This window comes from Amblyraja radiata, chromosome 21 (assembly GCF_010909765.2).
Source record: "Amblyraja radiata isolate CabotCenter1 chromosome 21, sAmbRad1.1.pri, whole genome shotgun sequence".
Classification (NCBI taxonomy): domain Eukaryota; kingdom Metazoa; phylum Chordata; class Chondrichthyes; order Rajiformes; family Rajidae; genus Amblyraja; species Amblyraja radiata.
The window spans coordinates 6241162-6258958 of NC_045976.1; the positions used below are offsets into that span (position 1 = coordinate 6241162).

The 17797-nt window shown below is 45.3% G+C and overlaps 1 protein-coding gene and 1 long non-coding RNA gene across 2 annotated transcripts in view; one reads left to right on the forward strand and one right to left on the reverse strand.

Annotated features, from left to right (window-relative positions):
- Positions 1 to 17797, reverse strand: part of LOC116984964 (histidine ammonia-lyase-like) — a 304733-nt gene that overhangs the window by 233270 nt on the left and 53666 nt on the right. The gene's annotated exons all lie outside the window — the stretch shown is intronic.
- Positions 11408 to 16318, forward strand: LOC116985045. The gene is made up of 3 exons (XR_004415197.1): positions 11408 to 11479; positions 12909 to 13010; positions 16222 to 16318. It is a non-coding gene; the product is annotated as an uncharacterized LOC116985045 (long non-coding RNA).

Genomic DNA, 17797 nt, shown 5'->3' on the forward strand with positions numbered 1-17797 from the left:
CATCTGCCACACACTTTTATTCTGCTCTGTAGTTTTAGTTTCCATTTTTCAATCATGCTTTGGGCATTGACTTTAATTTTCCTGTCCTTCTCCCTAATAAGAAACTTCGTCAAACTCACTAGCTTTGGGGGAGGCAGCGGTAAAGTTGCCGCCTCACAGCTCCAGAGACCCGGGTTTGCTCCTTACCACTGGGAGCTCCGGTTTCCTCCCATACTCCAAAGGCGTACAGGTAAAAATTGTACATTGTTCCAAGTGTGTAGGATATGTTCGTGTGCGGGGATCGCTGGTCAGCACGGACTCGGCGGGCCGAAGAGCCTGTTTCTGCGCTGTGTCTCTATACACTAAACTAAACTAAATTAATCTCTGCCACGTAGAACTGGTAATTTATAAAACTCTTCTTGTGCTAGGATTCGATCGTTACGTCTATAAATCCAGACCGTGTGGCCTCATCAGAGAGGAACACATTGAGCATTGTTGGGAAAAGGCTAAATGTTGGATCGAGAGCTTCACTGCAGATCCATGGGATGGCTGACCACAGTGCAGACATGTAAGTGAAAACAGTCACAGACTGTGACGTTTTACTGAGAGTCAACCCTTTTTGAATCTTATGGACTTATCAAAAGAATTTTAACACGGTATGCAGCATTCTCTATCAAAGTTGAGATAACCAGATATGCTTGTTTAAACAAATGTGTACAAATGGTGCAGCTGGTAGAGCTGCTGCCTCGCAGCACCAGAGACCCAGGTTTAATCCTGACCTCGGGTGCAGTCAGTGTGGAGTTTGCAGGTTCTCCCTATAACCACGTGGATTTCCTCCGGGTGCTCCGGTTTCCTCCCACATCCCAAAGACGTGCGGGTTTGCAGGTTAATTGACCCTCTGTAAATTGCCCCCCTAGTGTGTTGGGAGTGGATACAAAAGATACATAGAACTTCTGTGTCATGTTCTTACAAAGAGTCTGCACCTAAATGCAAACGTGTCTATTCTTCAGTGTTCCTGGCAACGTCTATGGTTTGTTTTCAATGCTGGGGAACAGATACCCAAATGTTCCCTGAATTGCAAGCAGATAATGAAGGACAAATAAAGTGTTTCCCCCAGCATCAGTTGTTCCCCCTGTCAAACACTGAGGTCATGGAACTTGGCATTGCAATAAAATGTTGTTTCTTTTTTGGACATTTCTACTTCCAGATCAAACGATTGCACGATTGAGAACAGCACTTTGGTGAAATGTGTATTACCAAAGGCAATCCATGGCAAGAAAACTGTGTGCTTGTTATATGATTCTGAAGAGGACTGTGCGGCTAACAGAACTGCTTTCCTGGAGTATGTCACCAACATCCGTGTGACTGAGATTCACCCAGCAGTATCCTGGCTTGAGTAAGTATGGCAGCAGTGTTGCAAGGGATGGAATGGTAATGCTATTTTCTGAGTTTCAAATGGTATTCTGGCTGATTGTACCTTGCAGGAGATAGAATCATTGAAAATAGGAGTAGGCCATTCTGCCCTTTGGGCCAGCACCACCTTTCAATATGATCACGGCTGATCATCCAACCCGTTCCTGCTTTCTCCCAAATCCCTTGATTTCATTAGCCCTAAGGGCTCTATATAAGGAGATTATTCATGTTGAAGGCCGAAATTAGGTAGCAAGCTGTTCGGAGGAATCGGTCACTATACTCATAATCACAAGCATGGCATTAATGATGGGTCACCGAGAATGAAGGGGGACCACGGTGGCGCAGCGATCACTGTGGTGCAGCGGTAGAGTTTTAGGGCAGTCACGGGTGCAGTCTGTACGGAGGGGGAGGGGGGGGGGGGAAGTCAGCTGCCATGTGCGGCAGCAGGCAGTAGATAAGACCGTTCACTACTTTGTAACTTTGTCGGGCACGTGGCCACACGTGTGCACTGCCCAGGTTGTATGTAAAGCAAAGATTTTCACTGCACCTAGGTACCCATAGAAACATGTGACAATAAAGTATCATTCATCCAGTGATTTAGATTACAGCCATTATGGCAAGGCCTGGAAATGGGAAACCACAACATGCTCAACGAGGCTGGGGAGTAAAGGGAATTTGGACACGGTGGTGCAGCAGTAGAGTTGCTGCCCTACAATGCCAGAGGCCTGGGTTCAATCATGACCATGGGTGCTGTCTGTATGGAGTTTGTAAGTTCTCCCTGTGACCGCGTCTCCCTGTCCCACACTCGAAAGATGTACAGGTTTGTAGGTTAATTGGTTTTGGTAAAAATTGTCCCTCGTATGTAGGGTAGTTTTAGTATGTGGTATGTATGACAGGCCAGAGGGTCTGTTTCCACGCTGTCTCTCTAATATCTAAACTCAAAATCTGATGTCAGGGATGTTGGTTTGTGTGATGGTCTAGGCTGTGTCCACAATTTGCTGCAATTTCTTGTGGTCTTGGATGGCGCTGTTCCCAAAGCAAACTGTGTTGCATCCCGATAAAATGTTTTCCACGGCGCATCTGTAGAAGTTGTTGGGAGGGTTGTTGGGATCATGCTGAACTTCCTAAGCCTTCTTGGGGGTAGAGATTAATTCCAAAACAGTAAGATTTTAATTTAAATAATGATCAATGTTACACAAGGTAACATTGATATTGGTCACCAGGATATCAATGTCAAATGATATTTGATATCCCATGTCAAATATCACCCATTACGTAGGAAGATGCAAACATATATTAGTCTGGCCATAAATGCCAAACCTTAGTCTTGTTTGATACAGAGGGACCCCCCTGTCCTCTACTAATATTTATCTGTTATTAAAGTCTTGATTTCTTCTTTCTGTTTTTATTTACAGTGGAGGACGAAGAATGACAATAAGCGGCAAAAAAATTTGATGTGGTTAAACAGATGCAGATATCATTATCTGAAGGTCGCAGGTCATGGATTGTAAGTTCATTTTATCTTCCTGTTCCTGAAAGGTGCATTAAACGTGGAATAACTGATTTTTCAGATGGTGACATTACAATTTAATTTGTAGGTCAACTCTGTATGTTAATGCTGGAGTCATAGTCATAGAGTGATACAGCGTTGAAACAGGCCCTTCGGCCTAATTTGCCCACACGTCCCATTTACACTACTCCCACCTGCCTGCATTTGTCCATATCCCCGTCCAAACCTACTATCCATGCATCTGTCAAAATGCTTTCTAAACCTTGTGATAGTCCCTGCCTTAACTACCTCCTCTGGCAGATCCTTCCATACACCCACCACCCTCTGTGTGAAATGGTTACCCCTCAGATTCTTATTAAATTGTTTTCCCCCTTCACCTTAGACCGATGACCTCTGTCCACAAATCTATTCTGGGCAAGAGACTCTGTGCGTCTACCAGATCTATTCCTCTCATGATTTGATACACCTTGCTATCTGTTTGTTGTCTAGAATTGTTCAGCTGATCAAGGGACCTGGACCTGTGAATCTCCATTTATGCATAATGGGATTCCAGGTAACTACTCTGTATTTTTTCGCCTCTGTGGATCTGAGCAGCAAGTCAATATGATATACCACGAGAATCATATATTTTACAACTTTACAAAGGTTATTGACGAAAAACAACTCCTGATAACAGTGATGGTAATAAAAAGCTCTTTCATTGTTTCAAATGCTTGACATCCACAGCTCACTTATTTTGAGGCATTCTCTAACTTTTATTTCTCCATTGACAATTTTTTTTATTTTGCAGTGAAAGATAGATAATTTAGATCTTTCTAAAAGTGACGTTAAGATCTTCATTCCCAGGGGTGCAGACAGTCCGTTGGAATGTAACATTACAGCAGTGATGGCCGACAAAATAAAATGTGTATTAAACACAAATGACATTTCAATATCAGAATTAGAGGTACATTCAAACGATTGTTTTTATTTGTGCTATTTTAGTGGTGAGATCATTCTTTGCACCGTCTCTTGTCATAGAGCGTGGAAACAAGCTCTTCAGCCCAACTTGCCCTCACCGGCCAACATGTCCCATCTACACTAGTCCCACCTGCCTGCATTTGGCCCATATCCCTCGAAACCTGTCTGATCCATGTATAGAATTTTTCATGGAGGTAACTAGTAGAGTGGATAAGGGAGAACCAGTGGATGTGTTATATCTGGACTTTCAGAAGGCTTTCAACAAGGTCCCACATAAGAGATTAGTATACAAACCTAAAGCACACGGTATTGGGGGTTCAGTATTGATGTGGATAGAGAACTGGCTGGCAGACAGGAAGCAGATTGGAGTAAACGGGTCCTTTTCACAATGGCAGGCAGTGACTAGTGGGGTACCACAAGACTCAGTGCTGGGACCCCAGCTATTTACAATATATATTAATGATTTGGACGAAGGAACTGAATGCAACATCTCCAAGTTTGCGGATGACACGAAGCTGGGGGGCAGTGTTAGCTGTGAGGAGGATGCTAGGAGGCTGCAAGATGACTTGGATAGGCTGGGTGAGTGGGCAAATGCATGGCAGATGCAGTATAATGTGGATAAATGTGAGGTTATACACTTTGGTGGCAAAAACAGGAAAGTAGTTTATAACCTGAATGGTGGCCGATTGGGAAAAGGGGAGATGCAATGAGACCTGGGTGTCATGGTACACCAGTCATTGAAAGTAGGCATGCAGGTGCAGCAGGCAGTGAAGAAAGCGAATGGTATGTTAGCATTCATAGCAAAAGGATTTGAGTATAGGAGCAGGGAGGTTCTACTGCAGTTGTATAGGGTCTTGGTGAGACCACACCTGGAGTATTGAGTACAGTTTTGGTCTCCTAATCTGAGGAAGGACATTCTTGCCATAAAGGGAGTACAGAGAATGTTCACTAGACTGATTCCTGGGATGTCAGGACTTTCATATGAAGAAAGACTGGATAGACTTGGCTTGAACTCGCTAGAATTGAGAAGATTGAGGGGGGACCTTATAGAAACGTACACAATTCTTAAGGGGTTGGACAGGCTAGATGCAGGAAGATTGTTCCCGATGTTGGGGAAGTCCAGAACAAGGGGTCACAGTTTAAAGATAAAGGGGAAATCTTTTAGGAATGAGATGAGAAAAACATTTTTTACACAGAGAGTGGTGAATCTCTGGAATTCTCTGCCACATAATGTAGTTGAGGCCAGTTCATTGGCTATATTTAAGAGGGAGTTAGATGTGGCCCTTGTGGCTAAAGGGATCAGGGGGTATGGAGAGAAAGCAGGCACAGGATACTGAGTTGGATGATCAGCCATGATCATATTGAATGGTGGTGCAGGCTCGAAGGGCCGAATGGCCTACTCCTGCACCTATTTTCTATGTTTACCTGTCTAACTGCTTCTGAAATATTGGGATAGTCCCAGCCTCAACTATCTCCTCTGGCAGCATGTTCAATACACCCACTACCCATTGTGTGAAAAAGTTACCCCTCAAATTTCAATTAAATCTTTTCCCCTTCACCTTAAACCTTTGTCCTCTAATCCTCAGTTTACCTACTCTGGGCAAGAGACTCTGTGCATCTAACCCGATCTATTGCTCTCATGATTTTACTTCGGAGTCACGTGAGTGACTACGTGAAGACCCCGCCAGCACGCATGCGCGGTATATCATCTCTCGCATTGCGCAAACGACAGGCTGGTGGAGCGCTGCTTCCAACAGCTCGGACCCGAAAGTAAGTTTTTAACTTTTTCAGGTCTCTTTTTTACTGCAGGAAACGTTCAGAGCTCCTGCTGGAGGTCCGGGGTCGGAACCCCAGTGCCACCCAGCTCCCTTCTACTGGGACCGCCGGGGGGGGTGGTGTGCTTGGGGGAAACCTCAGCTACGGGGGCCGTGTGGAAGACCGCGGGTAGAACCGTGCTTGGGGGACACCCCAGCTACGGGGACTGTGTGGAAGACACGGCTAGGACCGCAGAAGAGCGGGTAGCCAGCGGCGAATTCAGACTCCGGCTGCCCGAGGAGGGTAAGAGCTAAAACAGGAGTCTGAAAGGCCTAGACTGAAGTCAGGCCAGGAGGGTTCCCCTCGGACATGGGTTCGTCCTCGGACGTTTTACCCATCCTGATTGGCCATGGAGGGCCATATCAGCACAGGTCTCCTCGAGAGCCTGTGGCAGCACCCTTTTCAGGGCTGCCTACAAAACTCCCTTCTGCGAAGGTGAGCGTGAGGGGTCAGTCGGCAACTGACTCTGAACTCGAAAGCATGTCCGAGGAACAGGTGCCGGCTGGGAGTTACCATGCACCAGGAAAGACATGGGGTCCACATACACCAGCAGCCCTACGCTCCAATCAAGGACGGAAATCCAACCCGCATCAGGGGCTTTTTGGGCTTACCATAAAACCACCGGTAGCCATGACGGTAGGTGGGTCTGGTTCTTTCCGAAACATGGGGTCGTGGACCATTTACAAGAAGGTTGGATGAGATTAGTTTATACTGCACAGTACAAGCGAGACAGTCTCGGAATATGGCTGGAGTTGCCTCTTTAGGCAGGCTCGCTATTATGACAGATGAGGCCTGTTCATTATCAACAAGCTCAACTCGCATGTGTAGTATAGACATTGAAACTTTGTGACTATTAATTCCCATGGGGTCAGCTTCATTCACAGGGCATCGGAAATATCTGAAATTCAACTGGATGGGGCAATGATACGGTTAAAAACATTGCAAAATAGGCTAACCAGCTCCCAGGTTATTTACTAATTTAGTGCTTCGGCTGCTCAGAGCTAAAAAATATTGTTAAGAACTATCTGGATGAGATTTAAACGCTGTATTTCGCAAAGTTAGCTGTATCAGCCACAAAACCCATTTGAGAAATTGGGTTCTCATCTGTCCAGATAAATTTAAGTTGATACCAACTGAAATTATTGATTATTGGGATTACCTTTAACTCTATTAATCATCTGGGACTTCGCCCTGAGGTAAGGGGTTGGAATTAATTGAAGGCCGTAACAAACCTTTTCAAACAGCCTTCCGTTCATCAAGTATAATTGACTATTTATATTGGCTTACAGCTGTGCTATTTGGGCCTTTGCACAATCAGAACTATATAGCATGCAAAAGAAGTAAGCACTCAAGTACCATGTAGTCATTGTTACCAGCTCTATGCTATTCCACTAAATCAGTAAATCTTCAGTTAAATTACAAACTGATGCTATTGTTCACAATGAGAAATTGCTCATGCTCATAGTTACAGATGTGGATGGGAGAGTTACCAATTCTTCAGTTACATGGTACCAACTACCTATAGACACTGGGTGCATTCGGTGGATTAAAGGTTTATGCGAATATGCCTAATCTGCATGCTCTAGTCCAAGTTGATACACTTCGGTGGTGGTAAATGTTATTTACATGGGTGCAAACAAGTCAAAATATCCGGTTATAGTTTACCCAAAGCTCATTACGGTACACAATATGGGTGTTGGATCACAAAGTATTAAAATACATTGTGAACATTAACAACTAAGATGCTTGCATCCAGGCTCAATCACCAGTGGGAAAAAAAATGTGGCATATCAGTAGCGATGGTTACATTCTAGCTACACTAAGGAGGAATGTTCTTTTATGTCTTCCTCCATTTCTGCCTCATCAGACGGGTTTGCAAATTTCAGCAAGTTCCCGCCTCAGGCATTTTCATAGTGCCTGCCGGGCTTAGCCAGCCATGGTTCCCACTGATGTGGGGAATAATAGAACCTTATATGGTTATTTCTAGACACAAGTATTGGTCTAGCCGTGACGCGGGAAACCATCCTCAGCATGATATAATCAATTCATTGACTTACAGAGACTGAGAAGACCGTTCCTGCGACTCGGGTTGTTAAACCAACCATGAACGTGCTCGCTGCAGATCGCAGGGATAGCACCAAAAAATAACATTATTTCCTCATAAAGAGATGGGAGGTATTTGTTTTATGATTATATTACATAATTCAGCACGGATGACTGACGTCTTGTAGTTCATGCTCATATGAGGGCTTGACAATCATTATGTTTAAAGTGCCATCTACTATACCTAAAGTGCTTTCATCATACTGGCTGGGAGGAGAAGAATCCACTCTGGGGGGTCACGCTCTGAGTTCTAGATTATGAAGGATATCTGCAACTCGAAAACTCCCAGGCCTAGGGAGCGCAGAGATATGGGGTGTTAACATTGTGCTACGTCGCTTCGCTGAAGGGCTCCAACTACATCCCTGTCCTTGGGCTAACTCACTTATAAGTGGTTATGCTCATAGTGCTGCATGCAGCACAACGGGTCCAGTCATTACATAAACGTTGACTGGATAGGATGATTATATCTGCAGGCTAAATAACACTTATGTTATGACTTAGTCAAGCAGTATGGACCGGGGGCACCAGATCTCAAACTAGATGTTCACATATCCCATGAACCTTTGATTGTGTATGGTCACACATATACACCAGAATGTTAGATCACTAGAGCCTAGAGACTCTGAACTAGCAATATGGTAGTTACATATAGTCTCATAAGTAGGTATCACTACAGACCATCTTCAGGTGGTTATGAGTCTGGCTTATACAGGAGTAAATACTGACATTTCAAGTTACTCCACCAAGGCTGCAACAACCTCAGTAGCAGGGTTATGGAAGTTAGCGGGACTACATCCTAGCGGTTGCAGGATGGTCAATCTAGCAATTTTCCACACATTTAGTACTAACCCATTACCAGATCGGGGGTATTTACGAACTCTATGATAAGTTCTGTTCATAGTTCCTCCCAGGTGAGGGAGGTTACTATTGTCATTATTCATGTCTGAATACGATAACATACTTCCTCCCCTGGTCAACTAAGGCAGTGAGTGAAGCATGGACTCGTTCCACGGCATGAAATCACAGATCTTTAAAATCTTCACGTAGTCACTCACGTGACTCCGAAGTAAAATAGTAAGATTAAACGAGAACTTACCAGTTTGAAGTTTGATCTTTATTTTATGAGGAGTTATGTCTAGGGATTACGTGCCCTCCGCGCCCACCCTCAATCATAAAGGTCAACTGGTATTCTAGTTCTTTTTATCTTACTATGTTTATTTCATCTACCGTTGTCTGTGATTTCACACCGCTGCTTTGAAGAATGTCGCACATGCGTGCTGGTGGGGTCTTCACGTAATCCCTCGACGTAACTCCTCATAAAATAAAGATCAAACTTCAAACTGGTAAGTTCTTGTTTAATCTTACTATTTTATACACCTCTATAAGATCTCCCCTCATCCTCATAAGGTTGAAAGCCCTTGAAGAGGATATTTACTCGAATATAACCATGACAGGGGATAGAGAACTAAATTTATACGGATGTTCATAATTACATGAAGTTTTACTGAATAGATTAAAATAAACTGCTTCCACTGCCACAAAGTTCAGTAAGGAAAGGATACAGAATTAAGGTAACTGCAAACAGAACCAAGGCTTGGGGTGGCATGGTAGTGTAACGGTAGAGTTCCTGCCTTACAGCGCCAGAGATCTGGGTTCGATCCTGACAATGGGTGCTGTCTGTACAGAGTTTATATATTCTCCCCTTGACCTGTGTGAGTTTTCTCTGGGATCTCCAGTTTCTTGCCACTATCCAAAGAAGTGCGGGTTTGTAGGTTAATTTGCTTGGTAAAATGGTGAAAAGAAATTGTCCCTAGTGTGTGCAGGATAGTGTTAGTATTGGTGGTCGGCATGGACTCGGCGGGCCGAAGGGTCTGTTTCTCTAAACTAAACTAAACTTGTCAGGGGTTGAGAATGTTTTAATACAATGAGTTCTGGTTGCAATGGTAGAAGAATGGATGTTAACTTTCATAAGGAACTTGAAAAAAAGAGGTTCTCAAGGCATTAAAGAAAGATTACACAGCTCTACAAAGAGGCTACACGATAGAATACAACACAATACACGATAGAATTTGACATGAACATCCCCCCACAGAGGAATCAACGTTCCCCACTGTGAGGGAAGGCAATAAAGTTCAGTCGTCTTCCTCTTTGTTCACCTGTGGTCGGGGCCTTTGAACCCTCCGCAGTCGCCGCTATGGGCAGCCCGATGTACAGGCCCTCTCGACGGGATGATCGGAGCTCCGGCGTCGGAACGGAAGAACGCTCTCAGCGGCGTGGAGGTTCCGAATCGGCCACTTCCGACCGGAGACCGTAGCTCCCTAAGTCCACTGGCCGAACTGGATTGAGATTCAACGCTGGCGACCCTCGGCAAAAGATCCCATGACTCCGCGATGTTAAAGTCAGCGCCGCCCGCGGCTAGAAGCTCCGCTAACCACAGATCCGCGGTGTTCAACTCAGCAGGCCCAACACTCCAGAGCTCCAACACGGCGATTACCGGTAAGGCATCGTCCCGCACTGAAGCTCTGGCAGGAAAGGCCGCGTCAATCCAGATGGTAGGCCACGAGGGAGGGGCGGAGTTGCGCCTTGGAGAAAAGACGTATCTCCAACCAGGAAGTGACTGGGAAACGGTTTCCCCCTATTCCCCACCCCCCATATAAAAAAGACTAGGAAAACTTTAAAACATACTTTTAGACACTTAAAATAACAAAAAGGGTGAAGGGATGGACAGCTGCTGGCAAGGTTGCCACATTCGATGGAGCCACCCGATAGTTTAGTTTAGAGATACAACACAGAAACAGGCTCTTCAGCCCACCGTGTCCATGCTGACCAGCGATCCCCGTACATTAATACTATCATACACACACTAGGAACAATTTACAATTTTTACCGAAGCCAATTAACCTATAAACTTGTACGTCTTTGGAGTGTGGGAGGAAACCAGAGCACCCGGAGAGAACCCACGCAGGTCACAGGGAGAATGTACAAACTCTGTACAGACAGCAGACCTGGTCAGGATCGAACATGAGTCTCTGGAGCTGTAAGTCAGCAACTCTACCGCTGCGTCACCATGCCATCCTGGAGGACTTTTATGACGTTTGCGTTAGGATTGCTTTTATTAGAGGGAAAACAAGAATTGAGAACTAATGGATGAATACGTTATGTCATTCTAGACCTTGGTAAATATTATGAATTGATCCAAGTTTTGGAGTAGAATCTTGCAATTCCCAATCCTGAGAATGCATTATACACCACAGCAAAAAAATCAACACTATTTCAACCCTTGGTTTAAGATGTGGGAATGAGTTTTTCAGCATTCACATTTCAGAATTAATCCCTGCAACTCCAAATCCCTTAAAATCCTGCAACATGAAAAACATACTGCACCATTCTGAACTGAGAAGGCCAGAGATCAGGCACCATATCTGGAGAAAAGGAATAGGTGACGTTTCGGGTCGAGACACTTCTTCAGTCCCTATCATTCAAAGTGGAATATTGAAATTGTTGATTTAAAATCTTGATCATTTACAGTTATTAACTCCTAGTGACTTAGATCTTGTTGCTTTAAAAGTGTTAAAGTTATGTTTTCTACTTAGGTGAGAATTGGTCAATGCATTAGGAGTCTAATGGTTCCATCTACCAACAAATCCAATTTAATTCGATTACTTGTGAGCCTTGTTATTCTGGTGATTTTGATTGTCAGTAAGTATTTAATATACAATGTTAAATATTCGTTAAAATATCTGATCTCTGTCCGTGCTCTCCCAGTCTTGTCTTGCCTGCCACTTGCTTTGGCCAGAGTTGGAATAATGGGAATGAGGGAGGGATGTGAGGTGGATCCACGTAGAGATGTATGGATAGCAGAAAGAGAATGATGGAACAAATCTGAACTGATGGATTCATAGTTTAATGGATGAATATTGAGTGAACAGGGAGAAATGGATGGATGGATGAATAGAGGATAAGCACTGTTCCTAAACTCACAGTGGTTGTGTAATTAAGGCATCAAGAATTAATTACAGGCTAAATGTGTGTTATTGCAGTTCGTCAAAATTGGATTAAACTTAGAATAACTGTGGGTGACCTAATCATCTGTGCATCTTCAGCAGCTTACAACCCAGCAGTATGAAATATTGATTTCTCTAACTTCAAGTAACCCTTGCTTTCCCTCTCTCCGTCCCTCCCCCACCCACGGCATTTTACTAGTTTCAGTTGTCTTGTAGAGTCTCATTGTCTATAACGTCTTCACCTAGCCCACAGCTAACAATGGCTTGGCTCCTTTATCATTGTTACTTTTTTGCATATCTTTCATTCACTTGTTCTATATCTTTCTATATCATTATGTCTATATTTCTCGTTTCTCTTTCCCCTGACTCTCAGTCTGAAGAAAGGTCTCGACACGAAACGTCACCCATTCACTGCTGTCTGACCCGCTAAGTTACTCCAGATTTTTGTGTCTAGCTGTAGCAAGTTTCAGTATATGGGGAAACAGAAAACCTAAATGCTGAAAGAACTCAGCCAGTCAAGCAGTATCTACGGGAAGAAAAACTGTTAATGTTTCTGATGAATAATTTTCAACCTGACAACAAGGTTGTCTTCTCATTCCAGAGGTGCTGCTTGACTGGCTGAATTAATAAGGTCATAAGTGATAGGAGCAGTAGTCAAGTGTACTCCGCCATTCAATATCTGGCTGGTCTATCTCTCCCTCCTAACCCATTCTCCTGCATTCTCCCCATAACCCCTGACACCTGTACAAGTCAATAATCTATATATCTCTGCCATAAAGAATTCATCCAGCATTTGGTTTTGTTTGAAAGTTTAACAATCTGCAGTTTTCTTTTTCCATGTATGGGAAATCATCAAAAAGTCAGCAGTATTAGAAATATTTAAGGAAATGCTTTTAAAGATATTGGAGCATTTTAATTTGAAGATGCAGTGTGGTTTTCACAAGCTTAATTCTGCATTATTATTTAGTATATATTATTTTTTGGGTCACATTTCACAAACTTTGACTAGAAATCTGTTTGAGACTTCTGGTTTTGGAAATGTTGCCCCTGCAGTGGTTAATGTTATTTACTTGGAACTTAGTTTCCTTTGATTCACAGTTGATCAAATTATTCCCTTCCTCTAGTATGTTGTTGGGAATTGAGTCCGAAAGACAAGCAATTCTCTAAAAAACTGGATCCCCAAATGGAGCTCTTGGAAAGTAAATACCGGACACAAATTTGATAAGGTAACTAGTAAATGTTTAATGCTGAAAGTTTAACTATTGCATTTAGCAATGCATCATCTATGGTAGTAAAGGGAATCCTAGTGGTTCAGCCACTCTTGCTATGCAAATCCTCAGCAGCCGTGGGAACGAGTCATGGGATATATGGGGGAGTGCCCTAGTATATAAGACTGGATAGACTCGGCTTGTACTCGCTAGAATTCAGAAGATTGAGGGGGGATCTTATAGAAACGTACAAAATTCTTAAGGGGTTGGACAGGCTAGATGCAGGAAGATTGTTCCCGATGTTGGGGAAGTCCAGAACAAGGGGTCACAGTTTAAGGATAAGGGGGAAATCTTTTAGGACCGAGATGAGGAAAACATTTTTCACACAGAGAGTGGTGAATCTCTGGAATTCTCTGCCACAGAAGGTAGTTGAAGCCAGTTCATTGGCTATATTTAAGAGGGAGTTAGATGTGGCTCTTGTGGCTAAAGGGATCAGGGGGTATGGAGAGAAGGCAGGTACAGGATACTGAGTTGAATGATCAGCCATGATCATATTAAATGGCAGTGCAGGCTCGAAGGGCCGAATGGCCTACTCCTGCACCTATTTTCTATGTTTCTATAAGAACTGACCTTCCCTCTCTCGCTCTCTTGCTCTTCCGCTTCCTCTCTCTTCATGACGTTCCAAAACAGATATTTTGGATTCCAAATTGGTGGTGAGCTGATGACTGCAGCCGACAGCCCAGCCCAGCTCTACGCTAATTAATGCTATGTATGCAGCCATCAAATCTGCACGGCAACCGGACGCCATCTTGGGCCCTGCAGTCGGGCCGCCTGATTCCCGCCAATGCCTGGCCTAGCTGATTGCAGGCTGCCAGGGTCGCCCGCCCGCGTCCCTGGCCCACCGCAACCGTCAGCGGTGCAGCAGCCTCGGCCCTCGCTTTCCTTCCCACAGCACCTGCCCGGAGCTGCCCTACGGGGCTGAGAGGCTGCGTCTGCCAACACTCCCCCACCAGCTGCTGCAGGGGCTATGAGTGTAGCTGCCCAGCATCACCGACACCACCTCCAGTATCACCGACTCCCGCCTGACGGCGGGGAGAGAGAGCGGGCCCATCCATTACCCTGCTGGCCGCTGCTCAAGGCCTAGCCACCCGATAGGGCGGGCCTACCTGGGGCAGATACCCGAAGATCTCCCGCCTGATGGCCTCGGGTGCGGGGAGAGAGAGCGGGCCCATCCATTACCCTGCTGGCCGCTGCTCAAGGCCTAGCCACCCGATAGGGCGGGCCTACCTGGGGCGGCTGCCCGAAGACGTCCTCCTTCTCCTCGCGCAGCGCGGATTCCCTGAATCTGGAGGTGTGCGTTTTCACACTTCTATACCTTTTCCCTGATGTGGGAAGGGAGAAGAAGGAGTGGCCAAGGTGCAACTCGTCTTTGATTATGCTGCTGGCCTTGCCGAGGCAACGTGATGTATACTTGGAGTCAATAGAGGGAGGTTGGTTTATGTGATGGTCTGTGCTGCGTCCACAATTCGTCGCAATTTCTTGCGGTCTTGTGAGTCAGTCATCCTTCCTGACTCAGTCTGATGAAGGGTCTCGACCCGAAATGTCACCTATTCCTTTTCTCCAGAGATGCTGTCTGACCCACTGAGTTACTTCAGCATTTTGTCTCTATCTTCAGCAAACCAGCATCTGCGGTTCCTTTTTATACATATCTTTAATTGGACTTTATCTTGCACTAAATGTTTTATCCTTTACCCATCATCTTTACACTGTGGACCACTTGATTGTAATTATGTAATGCCTCTTCGTTGACTGGATACACAACAAAAGCATTTCACTGTAACTCGGTACACATGGGAATAATAACCTTAACTAAACTCCATTGATTTATTGGGAAAATGTTTTATCCATATCCCATTTTAGACATTGCACTGGAATTTGGGGAAATAATCACTGCATTACATTGATAGTGGGTCCACATATTGTCGCTGATCATGGCATAATCCTCAACCCAAATATAGGAGCCATTTAGCTTAAATTCCATGTCTACTGAGCAGGAAGCAATTCAAATGGTAAAACATCTGACTTCCCTCTGCAATAAGGGAGGATTCACGCTTTCCAAGTGGATCAGCAACAGTCATGTTGTATTGGAAAGCATTCCACCAGATGACTAAGCCAAAGAGACCAGAGAGTTGGATTTGGTCAAAGACAATTTGCCAATGTAAAGAGCTTTGGTACGGCACTGGTGCGTTGAAGCAGATGTGTTCAAGTTTAGAATCTCGATCCAAGAGCGACCATGTACTAGAAGGCGTATCCTATCCGTGATTGGTTCCGTTTATGACCCTTTGGGATTCCTTGCACCATTTACACTGCCAGCCAAGTTGATTTTGCAGGTTTTTGTAAGGAAAAACTTGGATGGGATGAGAGTATAACACGAACTTCCACTCACCGATGGACAGAATGGTTAGAAGATCTCAACAAGATCTCAGAATTCAAAGTAGACCAGTGCATGCAGCCTACAAGCTTTGGTAAGATCAGATGTGCACAGCTGCATCATTTCTCAGATGCCAGTGAAAGTGGCTAATTCCAGAATGGAACTTACTGCCGCAGTCTTAGCTGTTAAAGTTGACATATTGCTGCAAAAAGAACTACAGCTTCAACTGGAAGAATCTATCTTCTGGACTGATAGTACCACGGTACTTAAATACTTCAACAATGAGAACAAAAGTTTTTTGACATTTGTAGCAGACAGAATCTCTTTTGTTTTGGGAGCTACTAATGTTTCACAATGGAAATATGTCAACACAAAAGAAAACCTGCAGATGAAGCTTCTAGAGGACTGACAGCAGATTGCTTCTTAAGCAATAAGAGATGGATCAATGGACCAGAGTTTCTCCGTAAGCCAGACAGTGAATGGCCAAAACTTGACCTGGGATTTGAAATCTCTGCTAATGATCCGGAAATTAAACATAACCTCACAGTGAACGTTATTGCTAAAAATCCTATTATTCTCTTGAAGGACTTTCACATATCAACATTATCGTTACGACATATCCATGAGTTGATCGGACATGGAGGAAGAAGTTTCATGCTGTCAAAACTTTGGACTTTTGTGTTTTGGACTATATACTGGGGATCATGCCTGATGTTAAGGGTTTTGTGCGCACGGTATGACTTCAGACTAAGAATAACGTTTTAATAAGACCAATAACCAAGTTATGCTTGCTTCTAGAAGGCGAAGGTGAAGATGGAAGAATCGCTGAAGAAATCTGAATGCGGATATATAATGCATGTTTTTTTTTGATTTTGATATATGTTAAGCCTTTATAGCTACTTTTTTGGTACCCAGACGTGGCGCCGACAGACAAGAAGCCGAAGCAAAGAAGTTGAAGCCAAAGAACCGAATGGAAACGAGGCTGAAATGCTAATAAACCGAAAGAGTCTGAAGACAAAACGCCTACTAACCGAAAGGACGGGATGTCTAAATGCAAATTAACCAAAAGGGCGGGACGCCTAAAAGCAAACTTACCGAATGGCCGCTCTGTCGAAACACCACCTACCTGAAAGGCGGTGTCACCTACAGGCCAAAGGACCAACTGCCGCTCAACAGAAACGTCCAATAACGGACATGACGTTGCCGGGGGGCGGGACTTGTCAGCAATTGGTCCGGACCCCCGCGTCCATCACATCACTGTGAAGGCATGAACATTGTCCCAAACCTCCGCTCCACCCGACCCACAGCCCGCGGAGGGTGGCCGTGGGAGAGTGGGGGATGTCCCGAGGGATTCGCACCTTCGGCCACTTTCAACTTGGTGCTTGGGTTCAGATTCCCCAGTCACCTATGGCTTGTGTTGGAAAATGAACCCCACGGTCCCGTCTCCCCCTTCTCTCTCCCCTCTTCTCTCTCTCTCCCTTCTCTCTCTCTCCCTCCTCTCTCTCCCCTCGTCTCTCTCTACTCTTCTCTCACTCCTCTCTCTCCAACTCCTCTCCCCCCTCTCTCTCCCCTCTCTCTCTCTCCCCTCTCTCTCACTCCCCCCTCTCTCTCGGTCCTCTCTCTCTCCCCCCTCTCTCTTCCCCCCTTCTCTCCCCCTACTACCTCCCTCTCCCCCCTCTATCTCCCCCCTCTCTCCCCCCCCCCTCTGTTTCCCCCCTTCTCTCTCTCCCCCCTTCTCTTTCTCCTCCCCCCTCTCTCTCCCCCCTTCTCTCTCTCTCCCTTCTCTCTCTCTCCGTTCTCTCTCTTCCCCTTCTCTCTCTCTCCCCCCCCACCCCTCTCTCTCTTCTCTCTCTCTCCCCTTCTCTCCCCCTTTTCTCTCTCCTCCGTCTCCACCCACGGGAGCGTCCCACAGTCACTGACCGCGATGCACCACCATCAGACCCCAACCCCCACACCAAGGTGATTCACCCCCATGGCGGGGACAGACGTTTATTTATTACCGTCTCGGTGCTTGCGGAACGCACCCTAGCTCCCACGCACAAAACAGGCAACATCTCTGGCGAGAAGGAATGGGTGGCGTTTCGTGCCGAGACCATTCTTCAGAGTGTGTCTGAAAGGTCGCGACCCGAAACGCTTCTCTCGGTGTGCATCCCTCGGGACATCCCCCACTCTCCCACGGCCACCATCCGCGGGCTGCGGGTCGGGTGGAGCAAAGGTTTGGGACAATGTTCATGCCTTAACAGTGATGTATGTGATGGACGCGGGGGTCTGGACCAATCGCTGACAAGTCCCGCCCCCCGGCAACGTCATGTCCGTTATTGGAATTTTCTGTTGAGCGGCAGTCGGTTCGTTGGCCTGTAGGCGAAGCCGCCTT